This window comes from Aegilops tauschii, chromosome 6, assembly GCF_002575655.3.
Source record: "Aegilops tauschii subsp. strangulata cultivar AL8/78 chromosome 6, Aet v6.0, whole genome shotgun sequence".
NCBI lineage: Eukaryota > Viridiplantae > Streptophyta > Magnoliopsida > Poales > Poaceae > Aegilops > Aegilops tauschii.
The window spans coordinates 46,065,906-46,070,546 of NC_053040.3; positions in this window are offsets into that span (position 1 = coordinate 46,065,906).

Below are 4,641 nucleotides of genomic sequence, written 5' to 3' on the forward strand. Positions count from 1 at the left end.
GTGCAGGGGGTTATCGGAACCCCCGGGGGAACTAATGGGCCAACATGGGCATCGTGAGAGAGAGATGAGGGGCCCTTAGGGCTGGTCGCACGCCCCCCATTGAGGATTCTTAATTGGACAAGGAGGGGGCGGCGCCCCTTCTTTCCCTCCCTCTCTCCCTCTCCTTCCTCCCCCTTCTCCGTCCTAGTTGGACTAGGAAAGGGGGAGTCCTACTCCTACTAGGAGGAGGACTCCTCCCCTCCCTTGGCGCGCCCCTCCTCCCCTCCTTTATATATGGGGGAGGGGGGCACCCCATAGACACACGAGTTGATCATTGATCTCTTAGCCGTGTGCGGTGCCCCCCTCCACCATAATCCACCTCGGTCATATCGTTGTAGTGCTTAGGCGAAGCCCAGCGTCGGTGGCTTCATCATCACCGTCATCATCCCGTCGTGATGACGAAGCTGTCCCTCGACACTCAGCTGGATCAAGAGTTCGTGGGACGTCACCGAGCCGAACGTGTGCAGATTGCGGAGGTGCCGTACTTTCGGTACTAGGATCGGTCGGATCATGAAGATGTATGACTACAGCAACCGCGTTGTCATAATGCTTCCGCTTACGGTCTACGAGGGTACGTGGACTACACTCTCCCTTCTCGTTGCTATGCATCACCATGATCTTGCATGTGCGTAGGAATTTTTTTAAATTACTCCGTTCCCCAATAGTGGTATCAGAGCCAGGTCTACGCGTAGATGTTATATGCACGAGTAGAACACAAGTGAGTTGTGGGCGATAATAGTCATACTGCTTACCAGCATGCCATACTTTGATTCGGGGGTATTGTTGGATCAAGTGGCCCGGACCGACAATACGAGTACACTTACGCGAGACTGGTTCTAACGACGTGCTTCGCACATAGGTCGCTGGCGGGTGTCAGTTTCTCCAACTTTAGTTTAATCGAGTGTGGCTACGCCCGGTCCTTGTTGAAGGTTAAAACAACGCATACTTGATGAAAAATCATTGTGGTTTTGATGCGTAGGTAAGAACGGTTCTTGCTCAGCCCGTAGTAGCCACGTAAAACTTGCAACAAGAAAGTAGAGGACGTCTAACTTGGTTTTGCAGGGCATGTTGTGATGTGATATGGTGAAGACATGATGCTAAATTTTATTGTATGAGATGATAATGTTTTGTAATGGAGTTATTGGCAACTGGCAGGAGCCATATGGTTGTCGCTTTATTGTATGAAATGCAATCGCCATGTAATTTCTTTACTTTATCACTAAGCGGTAGCGATAGTCGTAGAAGGAATAGTTGGCGAGACGACAAAGATGCTTTGACGGAGATCAAATTGTCAAGCCGGTGACGATGGTGATCATGACGGTGCTTTGGAGATGGAGATCAAAGGCACAAGATGATGATGGCCATATCATATCACTTATATTGATTGCATGTGATGTTTATCCTTTATGCATCTTATTTTGCTTAGTTCGATGGTAGCATTATAAGATGATCTCTCACTAAATTTCAAGGTACATGTGTTCTCCCTGAGTATGCACTGTTGCGAAAGTTCGTCGTGCCGAGACACCACATGATGATTGGGTGTGATAAGCTCTACGTTCACATACAAAGGGTGCAAGCCAGTTTTGCACACGCAGAATACTCGGGTTAAACTTTACGAGCCTAGCATATGCAGATATGGCCTCGGAACACTGAGACCGAAAGGTCGACTGTGAATCATATAGTAGATATGATCAACATAGTGATGTTCACCATTGAAAACTACTCCATCTCACGTGATGATCAGACATGGTTTAGTTGGTTTGGATCACGTGATCACTTAGATGATTAGAGGGATGTCTATCTAAGTGGGAGTTCTTAAGTAAAATTATTAATTGAACTTTAATTTATGATGAAGTTAGTCCTGATAGTATTTGCATAACTATGTTGTAGATCAATAGCTCGCGATGTAGCTCCCCGTTTATTTTTGATATGTTCCTAGAGAAAAATAAGTTGAAAGATGATAGTAGCAATGATGCGGACTTGGTCCGTGATCTGAGGATTATCCTCATTGCTGCATAGAAGAATTATGTCCTTGATGCACCGCTAGGTGATAGACCTATTGCAGGAGCAGATGCAGACGTTATGAACGTTTGACAAAGCTCGGTATGGTTACTACTTGATAGTTTAGTGCACCATGCTTTACGTCTTAGAACCGCGACTTCAAAAATGTTTTGAACGCCACGGAGCATATAAGATGTTCCAAGAGTTGAAATTGGTATTTCATACTCATGCCCGTGTCGAGAGGTATGAGACCTCTGACAAGTACTTTGCCTACAAGATGGAGGAGAATAGCTCAACCAGTGAGCATGTGCTCAGAATGTCTGACTACTACAATCGCTTGAATCAAGTGGGAGTTAATCTTCCAGATAAGATAGTGATTGACAGAGTTCTCTAGTGACTATCACCAAGTTACTGGAACTTCGTGATGAACTATAATATGCAAAGATGATGAAAACGATTCCCCGAGCTCTTCGCGATGCTGAAATCGGCGAAGGTAGAAATCAAGAATAGTATCAAGTGTTGATGGTTGACAAGACCACTAGTTTCAAGTAAAAGAGCAAGGGAAAGAAAAGGGAACTTCAAGAAGAATGGCAAGCAAGTTGCCACTCCCATGAAGAAGCCCAAAGCTAGACCCAAGCCTGAAACTGAGTGCTTCTACAGCAAAGGAAATGGTCACTAGAAGTGGAACTGCCCTAGATACTTGGCGGATAAGAAGGATGGCATAGTGAACAACGGTATATTTGATATACATGTTATTGATGTGTACTTTACTAGTGTTTATAGCAACCCCTCGGTATTTGATACTGGTTCAGTTGCTAAGAGTAGTAACTCAAAACAGGAGTTGCAAAATAAACAAGAGACTAGTTGAGGACGAGGTGACGATGTTTGTTGGAAGTAATTCCAAGGTTGATAAGATCACCATCGCACACTCCTTTTACATTCGGGATTAGTGTTGAACCTAAAATAAGTGTTATTTGGTGTTTGCATTGTGCATGAATATGATTGGATCATGTTTATTGCAATACAATTATTCATTAAGTCAAAGAATAATTGTTGTTCTATTTACATGAATAAAACCTTCTATGGTCATACACTTAATATAAATGGTTTATTGAATCTCGGTCGTAGTGAGACACACATTTCATAATATTGAAGCCAAAAGATGCAAAGTTAATAATGATAGTGCAACTTATTTGGGGCACTGCCGTTTAGGTCATATTGGTGTAAAGCGCATGAAGAAACTCCATGCCGATGGGCGTTTGGAATCACTTGATGCTTGCGAACCATGCCTCATAGGGCAAGATGACTAAGACTCCGTTCTTTGGAACAATGGAGTGAGCAACTGACTTATTGGAAATAATACATACTGATGTATGCGGTCCGATGAGTGTTGAGGCTCGCGACGGGTATCGTTATTTCCTAAAGTTCACATATTATTTGAGAAGATATGGATATATCTACTTGATGAAACATAAGTCTGAAACATTTGAATAGTTTGAACAAATTCAGAGTGAAATAGAAAATCATCGTAACAAGAAAATAAAAGTTTCTATGATCTGATCATGGAGATGAATATTTGAGTTATGAGTTTGGCCTTCAATTAAAACAATGTGGAATAGCTTCACAAACTCATGCCACCTGGAACATCACAACGTAATGATGTGTCCGAACGTCATAACCGCACTTTATTAGATATGGTGCGATCTATGATGTCTCTTACTGATTTACCACTATCATTTTGGGGTTATGCATTAGAGACAGCTGCATTCACGTTAAATAGGGCACCATCTAAATCCATTGAGATGACACCATATGAATTGTGGTTTGGCCAGAAACCTAAGCTGTCGTTTCTTAAAGTTTGGGGCTGCGATGCTTATGTGAAAAAACTTTAACCTGATAAGCTCGAACCCAAATCGGAGAAGTGCGTCTTCATAGGATACCAAAAAATAAATTGTTGGGTACACCTTCTATCGCAGATCCGAAGGCAAGATATCCGTTCCTAGGAATGTATCCTTTCTAGAGAAGGAGTTTCTCTCGAAGGAAGTGAGTGGTAGGAAAGTAGAACTTGATGAGGTAATTGTACCTACTCCCGAATTGGAAAGTGGTTCATCATAGAAATCAGTTCCAGTGATGCCTACACCAACTACTGATGAAGCTAATGATACTGATCATGAAACTTTGGATCAAGTTACTCCCGAACCTCGTAGATAAACCAGAGCACGTTCCGCACCAGAGTCGTACGGTAGTCCTGTTCTAGAAGTCATGTTACTATACCATGACGAACCTACGAACTATGAGGAAGCGATGATGAGCCCTTATTCCGTGAAATGGTTTGAGACCATGAAATCTAAGATGGGATCCATGTATGAGAACAAAGTATGGACTTTGATTGACTTGCCCGTTGATTGTCAAGCCATTGAGAATAAATGGATCTTCAAGTGGAAGACAGACGCTGATGGTAGTGTTACTATCTACAAAGCTCGACTTGTCGCAAAAGGTTTTCGACAAGTTCAAGGTGTTGACTACGATGAGATTATCTCACTCGTAGCGATGCTTAAGTTTGTCCGAATCATGTTAGCAATTGCCACATTTTATGAAATC